The following is a 22097-nucleotide window of genomic DNA, read 5'->3' as shown; positions in this document are numbered from 1 at the left end:
CCATATATGGTACTAATCTTAGGGGCCCACTGTTGTATATGCGGTCTGTCATTGGCTGAAAGATTGCTATGCAGCATGTGACTGTACTGGGATTATCACTTGTGGTTCAAGATGCAACATAATTTATTAAAAATTTTACAGTAAACTTTAGACTTTATTATTTCTAATATTTGTTTGTAAGGACAATGCATTAAAAAAATGTACACAGTTTTTAGTCATTTGCCCAATTATTTATAAATCATCTATGATACAGCATAAGCCCCTTTTTTTATTACCCTCTAAGCATTTTTTATGTGTGCGAAAGCAAACAACTCTATCTCCTAAAAAAGTAAGAAAAAAAGGGTTTGTTTACTTTAAAATCTTTGTAGATTTTGACTCTCACTCTTTGAATGAAGAATCTCCTGAATAGGGAAAGTTAGGTAGATTTATGCACAACATCACATTCTACATTCTAAGAAGTCTGCTACCATCTTCATGGCCCTGAAGCAAGTCTTACTCTGTCCCATGTTACTATGTACATTTTAAGCAGATAAATATAGAAATAGAGATAAATAAGGTCATTGAGAGGAAAAGACAACAGAATAAACACTTAAGTGGATAAGCGCCTAACGCATTAATAAATGAAGAAATAAAATGGTCATCTCTTCCAGTAAAATAAGTCAAATAAGTTAGAAACATTCAAAAACAATGTTTTGAGCACTGTAAAATATTTAGCTGATGTCATTAGGGCCTGTCCCAGCTGTAGAATACTGATTCTTTTATGAGTAACAAATTTTGTTCTCTTAACAAGTAATCAGAATATTCTGAAGCTTTCCACTTTGGCAAGCTCTCAGGAAAGTCTCGACAGAAAGGAAGGTCATTCCTTTCCCCATTTAGTGGATATTTAAGGATTCAATAAAATTTTTGACTTTGTTTTATTTGGGGCATTTTTTGGACATTTGTTTAAACTGTTTAATTTTAAAAGAAACCTAATGGAAACACAACACACATTGACCGTGGATATGTGTCTAGTTCAACCTGCATTTCCAAAGCAAGATATTTTACAAGGTTGACAGTATTTACTGCTCACAGCCTTTCAATTTTGTCTCCTAGGCACATAGCTTCATCTATCTTTCAAAAGTATGATTCTAATCATATAACACCTTCCACCTCCATCTTAAAAAAAATCAATGGCTATCCATTAATTTCAGATCTATCCTGGCAATGTTTGACCTATCTGCCAAAGCTAGATCACCTCCTAACCAGGTCTGAATTCCTATTTACAAATTTATTTCACACTCTTTCCTTTCATATGTCTCTGTTCCAGCCAACCTCAGGGATGGTATGTAGTCTGTCTTTCAACCATGCTGGCTTCTCTTCTTAACCATGCTGGCCTGTCTTAACCATGCTGGCTTCTCTTCTCGGCTGGTCCTTTCCCTCGTCCTCTACCGAGGATGGTTAACATCCTTTACTGTTGTGCTCAGATGGGATTTCACCTCTTCAATGAACCCTGCCTTAGGCCCCCTCTAAGCCAAAAATATGCTGTCCTTCTTCTGAATCACATATTAGTACATTATATGGAGAAAATAGAAAACATGATTTCGATTATATTCCGTATTTACATGTCTCCAATTTTCCAGCAACCTTTCACCAGCAGTTGATCAAGTGAGTACTGTGCTAGGAAAGGGAGTAGAATGGCGAGCCTCACAGCACTGCATGTGGACAAAGTGCTCAGGCGAGAGTGTGGGCAGACTAAATCTTCCCTGAGACAACAAAGGGTAGTTCAAAATTATGAATGGTAAGCAATAGGCTGATCACTAACAACCTGTCTAGGGTTTGTGTAAATGAAGAATAAAACCTCCAATACAAGACTGTTAACCTCCATCATCCAAAGGGACAAAGACAGTTAAAGAGGTATATACCCCAAGTATCCTCTGTTCCAGCTTAGACTTTGGCTGAAGAATATTACAATGTGTCAACAAAGCAACGTGTACAAAGCTTTCTAATGAAGCAGACTTTCCTTCTAAAGAAAAAAACAATACGTAAAGGGTTACATACATATTTAAGGAACTGGCCTCATGAGTTCAAGGAGTTAAGATTACAGATTTGGGCTTCATTTTGTAGCCTAGTATTTATGAGACTAAGTGGGCTGATACGTTCTCAGGTGTTTGTGATTCTAAAAGAGGTTTTTAAAAGTTGGTTTTAAAAGTTAATTAATCATCTAAAATTAATAAGAATATTCTGGTTTATTTGACAACGACTTAACACAGTTGCTGGCAACCTACCTGCTTCTATCCCACGGCTGCTTTCCTTGCCTTTTGGTACAGTAAAGGAATTTTCCTGCATCTGTCATGGGCTGAATCCTTCCTGTGTGCCTGGAATATCATCCTCTTTTGCTCTCCAATGACTTCTTGCTGCAAGAAGTTTTCTTTTCTGATTCGTCAGTTTCTTCCTTTCTATTTACTCATTTCTACCGGTGCACAAATACGATCTTTTGTCTCCTAGCTTATAAAATCCCACCCACAATCCAATGTACCCTTCTACATATTTTCCTAACACTCTGATTCTGCTCTAGAAAAAAAATCTCTAATGATAATACTTAGTTCCTGTCTCTCCACCTTATCACCTCTCATTCTATCCTAAATCTATTCCATTTGGACTTCCATACTCATAATTCTACTACGACTGCTCTTGTGAAAATCACCAGTTACCTCCACATTACCAAATCATGCTCTATTCTTCACCTTACCCAAGCTTTCAATAGCATGCAGGAGAGTTGAAAAATCACTCCCTATTGAAACACTTACTCCTCTTTGTTTCTATGAAACTCTACTCTCCAGGCTTTCTCTTATGGCATAGCCCCCCTAATCTGCAAGAATTTAAATGTGGGTATTCCCCAGGGGTCAGTATTTCTCCTCTCCTCTCCTCCCTTCTGCTTTTTCCTCCTCTCTTCCCTCTCTTTTTCTATTCTCATCTCGGTTTTCTCTGAAGTTGATTTAATCCAATCTCATTTCTTTAACCATCATCTATATGTTGATAACTCATAATTCCCAAGTATATACATTTAGTCCTGACCTCTTCAATTAGCTTTTAACTCATATATTCAAATGTCAGCATCTTTACTTGAATGTCTCAGTATTTCAAACTTAACGTGCCCAAAGTAGAACTCTTCATTTTCCCCCTCCAAACTTGTTCTTCCCTACCTCTTGTCTACCTTCAAAAGGACAACCTCATTCATCTAGATTTGTAAGGCCAATTCCTCTTTTCCCCACTTTTTATATCCAGTCCATCAAAGATTCTGCTAGTTGTACTTCCAAAATTTGACACTCATCCTTGAAGTTCTTTCCACTTCCATTCTATCGTCTCTAGTCTGAGATTCCAACTTATTTCCCTGCTTCCTTCTTGATGATGTCGATGAGGAGTTTACATCAATTTTCCACAGAGCAGCCAGAGTGATTTTTAGAAAAGAAATATCATATCACTCTGTTGCTTAAAACATGTGAATACTTGTGCCTTGTACCTACACTAACATCTACAATCTTCACCAGTGCCTTCAAGACTCTCCAAAATCTGTCCTCCAATATCCTTCTCTTCTAATCTCCTGCCACTCGCCATCTAGAATGCTATTCTCTCACTTAGCTAGGGTGCTGCTTGATTATATCCATCTCCTGCTTAAGAGTCATCTCCTCAATAAAGAGTTTCCTGACCACTCATTAGAAAGTAGAAGCGGCACTCTGTTCACACTCTAGCCATCAACCTATGCTTTATTTATAGTCTTTATGACTATCTATAATTATCTTACTCATTTTGCTCATGGATATATAAATTTCAAGAGTGGAGACTGTGCCAGTCTTGTTTCTGACTAAGCAACGTCTGGTGCATAAGAAATACTCATTGAAGGCAAAAAAAGAAATGTTGACAAGAGATTGCAATCTTTCTCAAAATGGGGGTCTAAGTAACCCGAGGGCCTGTAAAAATATTCTTAAGAGTTTATGAGTTCTCAAGTTTGATAAACATCGTTTTAGATCATGGAGATCTAATGAGAATTTATAAGTTGAGAAGTATATTCATTTCCTAGGGCTATTGTAACAAATTGTCATAAACTTGGTGGCTTAAAACAACAGAAATTTATTTTCTCACAATTCTAGAGGCCAGAAGTCGGAAATCAAGGTGTTGGCAGGGCCACACTCTCTCTGAAGACTCTAGGAGAAAGTCCTTCCTTGCTTCTTCCAGCTTCTGGTGGCTCTAGGCATTTCTTGACTCACGGCTGCATAATTCCAATCTCTTCCTCCACCTTCCCATGGCCTTCTCCTCTTCTCTGTATGTCTCTACTCTGTGTGTCTCTTATAAGGATATTTGTCATCATATTTTGGGCCCACCTGGATAATCCAGGATGATCTCATCTCGAGATCTTTAATTACATTGACAAAGGACCTTTCTTCCAAATAAGATGGATATATATTTCCTATATATATATATATATATATATATGGATTTTTATCTTTTTCTTTTCATTTAACACATTAAGAATGTTTTCCATGTCATTAAATGTTCCTAGAAAAATAGCAGTGGCAGGGAAATATTCCACCACTCGTTAGATTATAAGTTATGTAATGCTATTTGCTTTGATGAGTATTCAGGTTACTTCAGTCTTTGCTTGTGCTGAGAAATAAAGTTTGCTCTTCTTTGCCATGATTTATTGGAAAGCAACAACTTAGAGACAGAAGTGATGCTACTGTCTCTGGCATAAACACTTCAAGGGTTTATCAGGACTCAGATTCTAGAAAGGGAAATTACTGCTAAGTCACGTGGAAATAGACATGACATTGTCACAGTTACCGCCTCTTAAACATAGAGCAGAGATGTGTTCATTCAAAAAGGACAGGTCACAAGGGACAGGAAGGACTGTGTATCGTAAGAGGGTCTTTGGGGAATGGAGTAAGGTGAAGGAATTCACTGCTAATGAGTCATGGCATGAAACTCCATATTCTGCAAAGCATCCCTTTACCTAATATCTGGTTTTAAAAACAGTTATCTTTTGTATAACTCTTTAGAATGTTTTCATGTATTATTTACTTGCTTTAAATTAATAGACTTTGTTTTTTAGAGCACTTTTAGGATGACAGAAAAATTGAACAGAAAGTACAGAAAAGTCCCTTATATCACTTCTCCCCCAATACAAAGTTTCCCCTGTTAATGACATCTGAGTCAAATAGTGTGGTACATTTGTTACAATCTAGGAACCAGTATTCATACATTGTTATTAACATCAATAGTTTACATTAAAATTCTCTCTTTCTGTTGTATAGTTCTATGCATTTTGAAAAATACATTGTTCACTTTTTGTCCCATACATGATATGTCAAATGTGTTATCCATGAAGATGTAGAAATAGATTTAAATTTACAACAATACTAAAAAACCCCTAGAACAGTCAATGGGTAGGATACCAGAGAGATTTTCATTACATACAGAGCTGAATAAGTTGGATTGAGAAGCACAATGTTACACAAACTTTGCCTCTGAAACAATAATACTGTGGCAACCAAGAAGTCTGAGGATATTCTTGACAGAATGACTCTACAATCTAGACAATCTGGATAAATAAGAAGGTAGGAATAGATAAGCAATTTCTTTTTCTTTCTTTCTTTCTATTTTTTTTTTTTTGAGGAAGATTAGCCCTAAAGAGCTAACTACTGCCAATCCTCCCCTTTTTGCTGAGGAAGACTGGCCCTGAGCTAACATCTATGCCCATCTTCCTCTACTTTATACGTGGGACGCCTGCCACAGCATGGCTTTTGCCAAGTGGTGCCATGTCCACACCTGGGATCTGAACCAGTTGCTCGCCAAGAAGCAGAACATGCAAACTTAACTGCTGTGCCACTGGGCCGGCCCCCAAGAATTTCTGATTAAAAAAAAAAAGAGGACTGAGGTGATTCAGAGTATAATAATTTAATTTAATATTATTAAAAAGTAACTTTCTATTTCAGTGATTTAAGAGAATTATTCCCTAAATGCTAGACTAATTGGCTGGCTGTTAGTGTAGACAAAATTTTGGTTAACTATTGGTGTAAACAAAATGAATTTATTTTGTTACCTCATTCTGTACAACTAAATAACTTCTGGATTCATCAAAGAAGTTAATTTTTAGACAATATTTAACTATAAAACAACAAGCTGACCAGTTCTTTACAAATTATTTCAAAAGCAGAAGAGAGGGAACAGTTCCCAGCTCATTATATGAAGTCAGTATTACCTTGATATCAAAGCCAGATAATGACATCATAATAAAAGAAAACAACAGACCACTATATCTAGTGAATGTAGACACAAAAATTCTCAACAAAACACTAGCAAATAGAATCCAGCAATACACTATAACTACATTATCATTATAATGATTATACCCCACTACCAAATGGGATTGGTTGAACATCTTGAAAATCAATTAATGTAATACACCACATCAATAGAATAAAAGACAAAAATCACATGATCATCTTAACAGACACAAAAAGAAGCATTTGGCAAAAATTCAACATCCTTTCATGACAAAAAATATTTAAACAAACTAGTATTCCATAAGGGAACTTCCTCAACTTGATAAACCAAATCTGCAAAAACCCACAGGTAACGCCATACTTAAAGATGAAAGACTGAACGCTATTTCTCTAAGATCAGGAACAAATGACTCTCACAATTTCTATCCTACAATATACTGGAGGTTCTAGTGAGAGCAATTAGGCATGAAAATGAAATAAAAGGCATCCAGATTAGACAAGTAGAAGCAAAACTTCCTTTATGTGCATGTGATATGATCTTGTATATAAAAATATCCTAAGGATTCCACTAAAAAACTATTAAAAATAATGAGTTCAGAAAGATCACCAAAATGTAAGGTCAGTGTACAAAATCAATTGTACTTCTATACAGTAGCAACAAACCCACCAAAATTGAAATTAAGAAAGCAATTCCATTTAATTGTAATTGTAATTCCATTACAATAACATCAAAACATACTTAGGAATAAGCTTAACAAAATAAGTGTAAAACTTATACTCTGAAAAGTAAAAAGCACTGTTGAAAAATATTTAAAATAACTTAAATAAATGAAAGACATCCCATGTTCATGGATTGGAACACTCAATATTGTTAAGATGGCAATACTCCTCAGATTGGCCTATAGATTCAACACAATCTCTCTCAAAATCCCACCTGGCTTCTTTACAGAAATTTGACAAGCTGAATCCAACATTCCTATGGAAATTCAGGGGACTGAGAACAGCAGCAACAACAACAAAAATCTTTAAAAAGAAGGAGAAAGTTGAAGAATTCAGAGCTCCTAATTTCAAGAGTTACTAATGAAGTCACAGTCATTTAGATGGTGTGGTAATGTAATCAAGATAGACAAAATATTAATGAAAAAGAATTGATAGTCCAGAAAGAAATGTTCACAGTTACATTCAATTGATTTTTATGGAAGTGCCCAGACAAATAAATGGGAAAAGAATGTTTTATCAACAAATGGCACTGGGAAAATGGATATCCACATGCAAAGGAATGATGTGTGGACCTTTACCTCACACCATATACAAAAAATTATTTCAAATTGGATAAAAAAACCTAAATGTAAGAGCAAAAACTATAAAACTCTTAGAAGAATATATAGGCATAAATCACTGTAACCTTGGACTAGGCAGTTTCTTAGATATGACACCAAAAGCACAAGCAACACAAAGAAAAAATAGATAAACAGGATAACATCAAAATAAATTTAGAAAGCTTTGCTCTTCAAAGGACAACATCAAGAAAGTGAAAAGACAGCCCATAGAATGGGGGAAAATTTTTGTAAATCATCTATCAATAATAGACTTGCATCTATAATGGACAAAGCACTCTTACAACCCAATATTTTATAATTATTATTGTAGTATTATAATCACATATTAAATAATTATATTTATATATATATAAATATATATATAATTATATAATTATAATTCTTTTAATAAAAATAAATAGCCCAATTTAAAAAAAGGGCAAGAAGACATAAAATCACCAAAAAAGCACATAAAAAGAAGCTCAACATCATTCATTATGAAAGAAATGCAAATCAGAATCTCATTATGATACAATTTCACATCCATTAAGGTAGCCATAATCTAAAAGACAGATGATAAGAAGTGTTGGCAAGCATGCAGAAAAATTGGACCCATCATCCCCTGGTTGTGAGAATGTAAAATGGTGCAGGTGCTTTGGAAAATAGTGTGGCAGTTGCTCAAATGATTACACATACAGTTACCATATGACCTAGAAATTCCATTCCTAGGTATATACCCAAGAGAACTGAAAACATACGCCATGAATGTTTGGAGAAACCTTGTTCCTAATAGCCAAAAAGTGGAAACAATTCAAGTATTCATCAACTGATGAACAGATAAATAAAATGTGGTTCTATCCATGCAGTGGAATATTATTCAGCTCTATAAAGCAACAAAATACTGATAGATGCTACAACATGGATGAACCTTGAAAACATGCTAAGTAGAAAGAAGCCAGTCACAATGCAGAGTGATGATTAAAGTGTGTGGAGTTTCTTTTGGGGATAAGCAAACAGTTCTAAAATCAACTGTGGAGATGCATCATATACTTTAAAAGGGTGAATTATATGGCATATGAATCATATCTGAAAAGAGATGTTAAAAAGCAAAGCAACAGGTTAAAATAGCTGTCATTGTTTACCACTATGTGTGAGAAAATGTTCTAAGATTTTAACCATACGAGTGGAGTAGGGTGCTGGCTTATTCAGGAGAACAGAAACCTTCCAGGTATTTCAAATGAAATGGATTTAATACAGGGAGTTAGGGGCATGTAAAGCATTTGGGAGGACCAGGGAGGCAAATGTGTAGCATCTGTCATAAGCTTTTAGGCACCAATGCAACTGTGATCCAGAAAGTCAAGAACTTGCTGCCACTAGAGGTCAGGAAAAGGCAGAAAATGACTGCCAGCGTCTCAGCCTCCCCCACAGCCTGAAAGTGGGTGATTGACAGAAGAAAGGATTCAGATTTCCCTTGTAAGAACTCACATCTGCCAGAGCCTATGTTGCTCTCACCTCTGGCAAAGGAAAGTTGGGTTCTATGTTTTGCCTTTCAAATTACATACTAGCCCCTCTCATTGGCAGAATCTAAACCACATCCAGAAACACAGAAGCATATTGTAGCAATTAAATGAATGAATGAATGAACGAATGAATAAATAAATAAATAATAAACAAGGCACTTGTCTGAAGGCCAGCATAGCACAGATGCCAGCGGAACTGTAAGTGATAATTTAATTCCAAGTTGAACTGAGGCTGTATTCATTTGAGTTATTCATAGCCTTGTCAGAGGGGTTTACAGGCTAATTTTTCCGGGGCACAAAAGCCCCAGCTACAATCTAGGAATGCCTTGCTCTCGTCTTAGAAGAATAGATTTAAATGTCATTAATTTCCCCTGATGATTCAGAGTTGATTTTTATTTAGGTCTCAGTTAATGCCAAACAAGCATCCACAGGATTCTCAAATCTGTTAGTCATGATTTGCATCCCTTTAAGTGGTGTGATCACCTGCAATAAACTATTCTTTTTACTTCTTTGTGATGCCTGGGGGTGTTTGTGTCCCAGCTACCATCTGGCAGCCACTGCTAAGCCTGTGGCCCCTTTTCCTTTCCTCAGATTAGACATCATAGGAAAGTGCAGTGTTCATATGAATGTCTGTTCTAGAAATGAATGAAAAGGAGCTGACTATGCTCAAAGACAAAGATAGGAAAATACATGAGATTACTTTCAGAAGAACTAAATAGAATTTGAATAAAAGAAGCTCTAGTTTTACACATAACTTCCCAACTTTTACATAATCGCCAAACATTCTTTTGTGCTGTTTTATTTTCATTGCCTTTGATAATTCGTTGGCTCTGAGTCACTTGATGTCTATTTATTTCTTTCCTTCAGTCACCCACCCCTTTACCCTCTGACCTTCCGTTTTTATGTGTCTCCTTCCTACTTGTGCATGTTTGGCATACCTCTGTGGTTCTAATTTTCAGTAAGCGGATGATTTTCTCAATAGGATGCTTTTTAGTATTTCCCTGACATTGTTTAGCATCCTATCCAGAGTGTCAGCTTGCATCCTTGTGGCTCTGAGGCACAACAGGATATACTCTTGGGTGAAGTGGAAAGGAAACTCTTGTCTGGTAGGCAGAGACATGAATACCAAGGCAGACTTGAGGGTGGTATGGAAGTTAAGTAACTGGTGCAGCTTTTGATCCTACCTGCCTATGCCAGGAGGATCATAAGACAAAAGAATAAATGAGACAGAAGGAAAGTCAGAATGAGCTCTGTTTGTGAAGAGGTGTTAATTAATGGTTTCCTGAGTAGAGAACTGGCACACAGAGCTTTTGATCTTGGCAGATCCTAAGAGCAGGATAGAATTAAAATTTCAGGTGGTAAGCACCTAAGCAACAGGGGACATCTGTGCAACTGCCTTTGTCCAGCCTAGGGCCATATTTGGTTGGTCACTTGGACTGATATAGAAAAAGGCTTACAGTTGATTGTAAGAGTACATCCAATAATACCTATATTTGTGATGCTTAGGCAATACCCTAGATTTCTCTCTCTCTCTGCTTGGGAGCAGGTGATACTGCCCATATTTATGTAAAAATGTATTTATGAGGTTAGCATTGATAAGAATGATTCAGGCTGCTATCCACATCCCAGTGAATAAAGGTATTAAAGGTAAAAAAGAAAACCAAGAAATCATACAGGGAAGGAAATTGAGCAAAATATTATGAGAAAAGGATTTTCCAGTTGCCAGTTCTATTCTTTTAACCCTAATTTATTTATTCATTGCCACATACTATATTTTGTTATGTTCTTGCCAATCTCCCCTGCAAAATTGTAACCAACTTCAGGTTGGAGGAAACTAGATCCATATGCTATGATATTGACCAGAGAATTTTGAGTAGACAACCATTTTAAACCCAACCTATGCTAAATGCTAGTCATAATAAATAGACATAAATAGACAGCAAATAGTAGAACATTGACAGAAATTTTGGATAGTAGTACAGATAGTGCAGGCAGGGATTAAATGGCAAAAGATAAATCCATAGGAAACAGGTCTCCAGTTTATTTTCTCTGTCTTCTCACTCTTACCTCCCTCACTTTGTTTCCAACATAATGAACTCTTGAAGACAAGAGGTCTTCATCTTCAGGAAGATGGGTCTTGAAGAGTAGATAGCACTTCAGCAAGCAGGGGCAAAGATGGGGATGTTATTGGAGGGAACAACCTGAACAAATATACGATTATAATTGCAAAGTAGACCAGAATGGTAAAGAAAATCAGAATATGTAACCCCAAAATATGCCTCTGACATAAAAATGATTTTGAGCTGAAGGCAATTAGGAAGTAGCAAATGCAGGTAAAGCTCTCTCTACGCTCCCCTTTTCTGCCTAAAGGCAGGATGTAAATTCTCCTTTTACTAGAGACAGACTCTTACCAGCCCGGAGGTACCAGAGGAATCTGCAAACAAACCTTACTCCATTTGTTCCTTCCCATATATTTACCTTCCCACAGTTTGCTGTCCTCAGTCCTTGGAACCATAAAACTACTTTCCTTTCTCCTGTCGTTTCTCTACAGATGTATTGTTCTTCATTGAAGACACTATGTAAGCCTGAGTTCCAGCCACCACTTTGAGTTACTTTTGTCAAGATATTTCCCATATCATGGGCACAGCATGTAGTAACAACCTGTTTTTCTCTTTTAATCTGTCTTTCTGATAAGGACCCCCAGATGAAAACCTAAGATTGGTAGAGGTAAAGTTTTGCCTTCCCTACAATGGTTAGAATACAGGATATGTAAGAAGAGAATGAGGCATAACCTTGGCAAAGTGGTTTTGGACTATATTATGGGGGTGAGCGAGTGGGAGAGTAGAGGTTAAATTCTCAATTGAGGAGTTTAAACTTGATTCAGTAGGCAACGAGGAGCCATTGTAGATTTTAATTGTAGGGAAGTGACCAGCTGAGAGTTGTGCTTTAAGAGGTTTACTCTGGCAGTGGTGTTTACTCATTCACATCTCTTTATTGGCCAATTATTTTAATAATAAAGAAATGTACATTAAATGCTGTGAGAGACAAAGAAGTCAACATGCTAAACCTGCTTTAATGAGAGTGCAATTTAGAAAGCCATTACAAAATGCACACTATAGCTATTCTACCTTATACAAGCAATCAATATCCTAAATGTGCGGAAGGAATTGAGAAAAGGGAGAAACTACTTCTAGGCATTGGAAAGACCAATTAGGAAGCTAAAACAAGAGAGCAACCAAGAAGAATTTAAAATTTTAAACTGCCAAAGTAGTTGTAGTTAGACTAGAGAGTGCAGAGAGAAGAGATGCTATGAAAGTAAACCCAAGAAACTTGCCCATTATTTTGGTTAGTGGGGAAATGGAAAGAAGAGTTACAATGGCTGAATTTTTCAAGCCTAGAGAACCAGAATTCATCCATCAATTCTCCCATTTATTAATCTGGCACATATTTATGTAACGATGACCACATGCCAACATTATTTTAGTTGTTATGAGAGAGGGATGAACGAACTAGTTCTTATGGGACTTATTATCTAGTAGGAGAATGATAACATGAGCAGAGAAATAGTGTTGTATGATCAAAACTGGGAACCAGGAGGCAACATTGATTGCAAAAGAGGATTTCACTTATTTTACAATATTTTGAGTTTGAGGAGCTGATTAGGTTTGAGTTTGACAGAGAAGAGGGCCAGGGAGATAGATTGTTATTTGTTGAGTGGAAATAGGTCAGGCTCTGAGGATAAATGAGCTCATCAAAGGAGAGTACAGAAAGACAAAAATTGGATTTAGCATAGACTCATCGGGAACACCTATATTTAGGAAATGGAACCTTGAATACGAGTCAATTAAGGAGACAAAAGAAGAGGGACGCAAAATTTGGAAGCAACAGTGAATGCTACAAATATCAAAGAAGAAAACATTAAAAAGGAAAAACAAAACCACCACAGAGCTTTACATTATTCAATTCAACAGAAAATGTGAGGCAACTTAGCAGCTATAAAACAGCAGTGGGGCAGAAGCCGGACTGTAGGCCAATCTTAGATGTGAAAGGAGATAGAGACACTGGATAAGAGCTTGAGAGAGAGGTAAATTATGGGAAAGTTCGTCTAAGACTGATAGGCATATATGGTCGCAAGTAGAGAAATAGGACTTTTTAGAGCCAAAAAGGAGAAAGCAATGTGCGGAAAGAGCTAATCAGTCAAGGAGGAAGTATGAGAGGGTGAGATTGAGCACACGCAGAGCCTTGGCAAGGGAGATGGGAACCCCTTCCTCAGAAGTGTATCAGGTTTGCAGAAAGAGATGGCAAATCTAAAGAACAGGAGCAGCCAGAGGGAACGCTGAGGAAACTGTTTTCAAACAGTCCTGATGTTCTTGATAATTTACAGGGAGAATGGTGTACTGATCTGGAGGATGTTGGGTTCAAACTTCTAAACATAAAGAATGAAGACAATTTCAAATAACTACAATAGCAAATGAAATTATGACTCAGCAAGAGATGAATGAAATGATTACTCACCAGCCAAAAGGCTCAGTTGAAATTAGCATTAATCTGGAATGGACTGATATATATGATTTTATGATTTCCTCTAGTAAGCAGTGGCTGCCTGATGGCAGAGAAAAAGTCTGGGGGATCCCAGTTCCCCTGTCTCATATTCTACCAATCTTGCTACTGGCAGGGACGAGCGTGATCCATCTGGTGTCAGATGAGATACAAAGGGTTTTTCTCTTCATGTTCTCCATGGTTTGTTTTACCTCTTTGTTGAAAAGAAACTGTATGCCAAAGGGAAGAAAGCAAAGTCACCAAAACATAAGCTCACTCATCTATCACTGACAGTGTTTCAGACTAATTCAGCCCAGTTGTCATGCTGACGAGTGGGGACAGAATTGCCAGAAACCTGAGGAGAAGAGTTCTCAGAAAGTTAAACCAAGTGGGAGTAATTCATTTTCCCAAACATGGAGGGAAATGTCTCTCCAAGAGCAGTAGGAGGTCATACACAACCTTCTTTATTGCATGGCAGGAGCCCCAAATACTTTCTGTCACTTTTCTGACTCCTCCTGTGACAGCCTGGAAGACTTGATCCCAGTCAATGCTAGTTGATCCTTGTGGACATTTCCAGCTCCAGCCATCTGTGGATTTATAGAACATAAAGGTGTTGAGCTTTAAGATGCCTGATTGTGACTCAAATCTTTGGCTCAATCTCAGAATTCAACCGGGAACAGGGTGAATATAGTCTCTGATTGTCAGAAGTGAATGAGTTAAAAATACATAATTCATATAATAATTTAGACAGCAAAATAGTTTTGCTTTTTTTTTAACTTTGAAAGAGACCATTTTGACAATACGAGCCTGAAGGGAGGCACATATTCATTGTAATCCATCCACTTAAAATTAGGAGAAATCTCTCACCAAAGAACTTTTAAACTACTATAGTTTCTCTGTTCACAATTAATTTTGCTAATGGTCAAGTTCCTCAGTGAGCAATATCACTCAAGCTTAGCTCTATTCTTTCCCAAGCAAAGGGTCTGTTGAAAGGATTCCGTCAGAAAGCAAAGATAGGGCTCCTTTGTGCCTTTGGATGGAGTGAGACAGCATGGCATCAGATTGGGGATAACTTTAAGTGCTATCGCTGCTACATGAGGAGATAAAACAGAAAGCAGTCAGTGTCTTTGAGGTGTTTTGAAGCAGAAGCCTGTACTTGAGCAAGGAATATTTGTAACTGGAGCCGACTGTAGTCTGAACTAAGAAATGCTGTTGGCTGTGAGTAATGAATTCTGTGGCTGAGGTCTGCCTTATTGCTTCTGTTACCTAATATCTTGGTTCCAAGGCATGTGCTGTTGGACTTGGGCACATTTATAAAAGAATAGTAGGGTATAAATTTCTAGAACTGATGGAGACAAGGCAAAGAAAGGACTGCAGTATGAAGCACTCCAAGCTACTTCCTCTCAAGGGAGGAAAGGAAGCAATCTAATAGGTATTAATGACTTTCTGTGCGTCTGGTCCTTTCTAATATATCATCATACCTCTGCAACTTAAGGATATTAAGCTCATTTTTAAAATAATGAAACTAAAGCTAAGTATTTAAGAACCTTGCTCAGTCACATAACTGGAAGTAGCAAAATCAGTAATTGAGCTCGTCAAATTCATCCTGCTTAGTTTGCCTCAAAGTATGGACTTTGGACCAGCAGCATTGGCATCATCTGGAAACTTGCGAGAAATGAAAATTCTGAGGCCCCATCCCGGATCTACTGGATCAGAAACTCTGAGGGTGGGGCTCAGCAATTTGGTTTAACAAGCTCTCCACGTGATTCTGATAAATACTAAAGTTTGAGAGCCACTGGACTAGTAAAAAGTCCATGTTCCCTCCCAGTTTGTCACTCTCTGCCCACTCTATGAGACTATTAAGAACTGGAATATTGAACTGGTATGCATTGAGGACACTTTGCCGTTTTATGTGTCTATAATTCCATCATCCACTTAGCTGTTTACTTATGCATTCTTTCATTCATTCAACATGTACTATATAGAGTGTTTAATACTGACAGCAGATATATAAAAAGATTAAGACAAATTGTCTGATGTTAGAGAAATAGGGCAGGCACACGTGAAACAGTTGTGGAACAACATGATGCAATATACAGTAACTGACGGAATGGGGAATTCATAGAATTCCTCAAGATTTTGGATGAGAAGGAGACAAGGAAATTGTCATAGTAGGACCTCGTGGAGAATAGAGGACTTGAGCATGATCTTGAGAGAATAAGAATACAAAAACGTGATAGTGATGCTGGCGTGGTGGTGGAGTATTCCAGGTGGGTAAAAGCCCAGAAAAATATTTTTGATAATTTCCAGAGCAGTATCCTGCTTTCTTAGATAAGGAAATCGGCACAATGGTTTAAGCGTTCACAAGAGGCAGCTGATGAAGAAAGAGTCCTGGAATCAGAATGGGGAGACCTGGGTTCTATCCTCTCACAGCTGGTGACACTTGGTAAACCATCTATTTCCTTATGTGTAAAACAGGAATTTCAGTTCAGTACTTGTTGACAATATTGCTGTAAAGATTAAAGGAAATAATCCCAAAGTGCCCTTCATGTACGTCCTAGAAAAGAAAAAATTCTGTTTTCGAGTAAATTTGGAGAATGATGGGTTAAATTATGTGTTCACGAGATCACGACTTTCTCAGAGGAGATATCAGTATGTGCTGCACCCCAAACGTATTGTGACATGGAATTCCTTTATTTGAGAAGAAGCTTTCAACATCTCCTAAGACAGCATTTCAGAGACTACAGTGTGAAAAATGGTGAGCTATGTCATAGTGTCTGGACACAGAGTTGTGTGCACTAAATGTTAATTTAACTGAATTTAATGCAGACCAGTTATAGTTGATCTTAGATTTCAATGTACAATAATGGAAATGGCTCAGCAATATGAACACAATGTCAACTATTCTAAAGTCCTACGACTATAGGTCAGCTACTTTCTATAGGTCTTAAAACTTTGACCAACTTAAATCTTGCACAGAATGCCTTTTAACATTTTGAAACCTTAAAGATATAATGAAATAGCCAAAAAAATATATTTCATGATTGATCTGGTCAACTGATAAATGTAACCTGTCAAGGTTTCGTATGTGATAAGCAAATGTCTACAAAGAAAAATAATATGTAATGTTACACACACACGTACACACATACATGCAATATGCTTTATAAAGAGAGCTACATCCAAGTGAGTACTGTGATTGGTGTACATAAATAGGACAGGAAATGTATATTATATTTAGTAGTCAACAAACATTTTGCATTCCCACTCTGTATGTCAGACACTGGGCAGGCAAGTTCGAAAAACATGACAGAATATTTTCCCACAAGATTTTCATGAGCTAGTGAAGGATAGCCATGCCCATGTGTACTGTAAGTGCTAAGAGAAGAGCAAACATCCCGTGGAAATCAAAGGAGGAAGCAATTAATTGTGATGGGGAGGAACAACGGAAAGTTCTATCAAGAAGACAATTCTCGATCTGGGCCTTGATGGATTATTTTAACATGTTCAGAGAAAAAGAGGAGGGGATTCCAGGGAGAAAAAGAAATAATTTGGAGAAAGTACGAAGGTGTCAAAGTGCAAGTGTTGTTCAGAAAAAATAAATAAATCTGCGTGATGAGAGACTAGAATGGGAGTAAGGCGCAGCAGGAGAGCTGGGCTGGGCGTTAACATGGAAGCAAGAGGGTGAAGACGGTTAGAGACAAGGTAAGGTAGTCAGACTTGATCCTGAAGAACATGGGTGGTATCAGAAAGATTTGTGACAAGAGATATCCTTATTTTGGGAGGATGTTTCTGACTTCTCAATGGGAAAATATATTCTAGGTGAATCAAATATGTAATATAAGAAATAATAATCATCAAATGTCTCTCTATAGGGTATTGATAATACCTAGGCACTTCAGGATACTCCTAGCCAAGTACTTCATAGATAATTCTGTCTAATACTCTCACAACAGGAGGTAGAAATCTCCCCCATTTTAGACATAAAGTAATGTGCTTGGATTCACACAGCTTAAAATCACAGAGCAGAATTCAAACCCAATTTGTGTGAGTCAATGCTCTTAACTATTCCGTGCTGCCACCCATTAAAAAATAATAAAATAAGGAGAAGGAAATATGGTGAAGCTTTTCTTTTCTACATTCTTGAGGATAAGAAAAGACTTTCTAAACACAATATCAAAGTCAGAAAGGAAAATCATTAAGACAAAAATGATAGATTTGACTACATAAACATTAAAGCCTTCTATATAAAATGATTATAAACAAGGTAGAAACACTAGCAACAAACTCGAAGAATATTTTCAACTTATATGACAGGAAATTATCTTGTAATATATAAATAGCAAATATTTCTAAAAATAAGTGAGGGGACCGGCCCGGTGGTGCAGCGGTTAAGTTCACATGTTCTGCTTCTTGGCGGCTGGGGGTTCTATGGTTCAGATCCCGGGTGTGGACATGGCACCGTTTGGCATGCCATGCTGTGGTAGGCGTCCCACATATAAAATAAAGAAAGATGGGCACGGATATTAGCTCAGGGCCAGGCTTCCTCAGAAAAAAAATGAGGAGGACTGGCAGTAGTTAGCTCAGGGCTAATCTTCCTCAAAAATAAATAAATAAATAAATAAAAATAAAAATAAGTGAGAAAAATGTGAACTTGCCTAACAGAAAAATGGGCAAAGGACACAGACAACTAGTTCATAGAAGGAGGAATACTATTGGGAATATTTAGGGGCAGACAGAATGTGAGGGAATAAATGTCCTCATGCAAAACTGGTTGAGGTATAACTTTGCACCATCTTTCTGGAGGAAAGTTTGACATGTATCACAATGTAAAATATGCACTCTTTGACCCAATAATTTCATTTCAAGATATTTTCTTAAATAAATAATAAGATATAGTTGGACAAATAGAGACAAAATAACTAAATGGTTGGCAGAAAAGAGACTTTGCAAGATTAAATCAAAATCTTATAGATACCAATCCCGCTCAAATTCTTTTCTTTTCTTTTGAATTAACTGAGCAGATTCTGTGGTTCCTGGTGTTATTCTGAAGTATAACAAACCTTCAGGGAGAGATTATGGGTATTATAGAGAACAGTGAGCTAACGAGGGACCTTTGTAAAATTTGGCTTAGAGACATGGAATTCGAAGTCACAGCCCCTCTTTTCTCTTGGGATATATTCTGCAACCATGGAATACTGAAAAAGTTGAAGACTACTTGGAATTGTAATACTGCATGCATTTTTAAAATACCATCCTCGCCTACATTCAAGGTTATTAACCCAAGGTCAGAACTTTGAAATTCAAATGTTTGTGTGCATTTGTTTGAGTTACACAGCTTAAGGCAACAGGCATTATGTCCTTTAGTATGAACCTGTTTATTCAACAGGCAAACACCAGATGCTTGGCACCTGGTTTCCAACAACCAACCTGCTGCATGAGTAGGTAGCAACGGAACCAAGTCACCTAGATAGCACTGTGAAATTTCAAAATCCTCCGGTCTTTTTTCAAAGACACAACTAAATAAAAAGTGAAGTCATGAGATCAGAAGAATTTGAACTTGAAAGGGATTAGAGTGTACAACCCCCATGGTGAAGGAGATTGCGGACCAAAGATATTTAAATAACTGGAAGTGTTTCATTCTCTTAAAATGCTATCTCAGTTGTTAAAAAATAAACACAATGAACATTCTCCGTACTTTAACATCCTCTAACTGTGTCTCTTAACATAACTTTCCCACTCATTTGAATTTCTGCCAGTCACTGTCTTCGGCTTCTTATTATCTTTTCTATTGAACTCGGAGAAACTTCTAATCTTTGCATTTCTCCAAGAAATACTAATGCCACACAATAGTTGTGTTTCCTCTGTATGGAGGATAGGAAGCAAGGAGCCTGCAGTAAATACTTCTAATTAAAGCTTTTCTCTGACACGTAGGAAGCAGCCCTTTCCTGACTCTGCACCCAGGGCCATTTTTATCCATGTAAGGGGATAACCAAAATCTCACCAAGAATCTAATATAGATGTGCACTTCCTACCTGAATCTGAGATGCTGTGCTGGGTTTGGACATTTTAGATCCAGATACTATTGGGCTATGTTTGGAAGATAAAAATTAAAATGGTAAAACATTAATAAGACAAATGTATAATATTTTAAGTTTTGTTTCAGTTTTTTAAATCTAGGATGTCCCCTTCACACAAAGGAGTTATATCAGTCAGAGATTACTTCTTGTCACTGACGACTAGCACAGGACATCAATCCAATTCAGAATCTTAACAGTTAATTTGGAGAGGCAGCAGAGATGGTTCGTATATGCTCACCAGCACATCTGGTCGGCTGCCATGCAGCCTCTCCTATTTCTTTCTTCTTATTTTGTCCAAATCACATTTCACTGGGAGAGTTTGTCATCACCACCTGAATGCCACCACTATTGCCATCTCTACTGAGCATCATTATTTCTTGTAACAGGATCTGCCCTCCAATATTTATTTCCTTCTACTATATATCAGCTTGTCTTTGAATCTTTATATCTTCTCTTTGAGCTTGTATTTCAAAGAGGAAATAGTTTCTCTAATTTCACAGAGAACGTGCAGTCAAAAATGTAATCTATTTCCTGGAGAAATTCCTCTCATTTTCTTCTATTTCCTGTCTCTCTCATGGTTGTTATTTTTCTTTGTTTCTCGGTATGTTTTTTCTTGACATATTTATTTATGGATCCCGTCATCAATGTTCTCTATTCTGATTATGATGTGTGGGAGCTTTATTTCAGGACCACCTATTGACTGGCAAGGAGCTGGTCTACTAGAAAGCTTGGATGCAGACTTCTTGTCTCAGAGCACTTCCTTCCTAACTTTATTTGCAATATGGAGCAAATATTTCTTAGCGTAAGCAGATAGATGGATGCCTGGCTGGCAGTAGAGCCCGGAACGCTACCAGTCGTTCATGGAGAGATTTGATGTCTACTTCCTTTCAGAAACTTTGAAGATTGTTCTCATATACAATCCCTCCTTTATCCTGCTTCACTAATAGTCTGCTTTTTGCAAAATGCTTGTTTGAATGAATGAATAAACAATGATCCCTTGAGGATGGCAGTTTGATATAGTCCTCCCAGACATGGTTCTCTGTTACATTTCTCCCAGTCCTTCGGTATCCATTGGGCTATTTTCTAACTTAAGGAGGCATCATAACCCACCCCCTACCCAATGTGGAAAGCTTTAAATGTCATGTACTGCAAATCTGAAACAAAACTTAACAGAGCATAGGGCTACAGCAGCATAAAGTAAAGGGGAAATATTTGCCAAGATTTCTACCATTTTGACATTCTTCTGTGATTTAGATTTTCTAGTTATCCTCATGAGGCTTTTCTGAGTCCTGTGTTCACATAGTCCAGCAATAAGCATACTGATGGCCTAGATCACTAAACCTGAATTTTAATTAGATAATAATTGTTAACAATTATAGAGAGCTTACTACATGCCAGACACCCAGCTAGTGTCTTTATGTGAATTATTTTTTATTTAATCCTCATAACAACCCTGTGAATGAGTATAACATAGGAAACTGAAGTAAATGTGTAAGCTAGTAAATGGAAAACTCAGTCTGATTACAGAGGGCATCACATGGACCCTTACAAGACGGTACCTTCAAATGTGGAAATAAGGGCATCGGCTTTTTCAATGTTAAGTAACAAATTGTTTTAACAGTACCTTGCCTAAACCTGCACTAGTTTGCCATATTCACGGTCAACATTTTCTCGTTTATTTAGAGTTCTTTGGTTATGCTTACATTTCTTTATTAAATCATTTATAAAGCATCATTTTAAACACACACCTCCTTCTAGTCACTAGCTCAATACTCATACTCAGGAGTTAAAGTAACCATTAGATAATATTTTCTCAATGCTCGCTTTTATATCAAGGGAAGCATAGGCAGATATTACAAACAAGTCCTTCCTTCTGTGTCCTTTGTTTTAATTTGGTTTATTAGGACAGCCAAGGAATCACATACCTGGGTGCACTTAGACTCAGAACCCTGCTTTGTCAAACACCCACAGCGTTCAACATTCACTCAGGACCAACTACGTGGAAAGCAATGTATCGGGTGCTACACGAGAAGGAGGCTCTAATATGACTCTCCCTGTTGGACTCATAGTCAGTCCAGAAAGACAGACACAAATGTAACCCAGTGTAATCTGGCGCCATGACTCTCAGGTATACCACATGCTAGGAAGGTTCAGTCACGAAGGAAAGCGTTTGTGCTGCCTGGGAGTTGTTTCAGGAGAGTTTTACAGAGTGGGTGACTTTTGAGCTGGAATCTGAAGGATGAGTAAGAGTTTAAAGGGCACAAAGGAAAAGTATTCTAGGTCCCATTAGAAAATGTCATTAAACTAATTAGAATCACCTACCAGAAAATATGCCCTTGAACATAGCTCTCTTGAGAAAAAGTCAAATAAAACGTCATT

This window comes from Equus przewalskii, chromosome 2 (genome assembly GCF_037783145.1).
Source record: "Equus przewalskii isolate Varuska chromosome 2, EquPr2, whole genome shotgun sequence".
Classification (NCBI taxonomy): domain Eukaryota; kingdom Metazoa; phylum Chordata; class Mammalia; order Perissodactyla; family Equidae; genus Equus; species Equus przewalskii.
The sequence above is the reverse complement of the archived record's forward strand: the minus strand, read 5'-3'. Positions refer to the sequence as shown.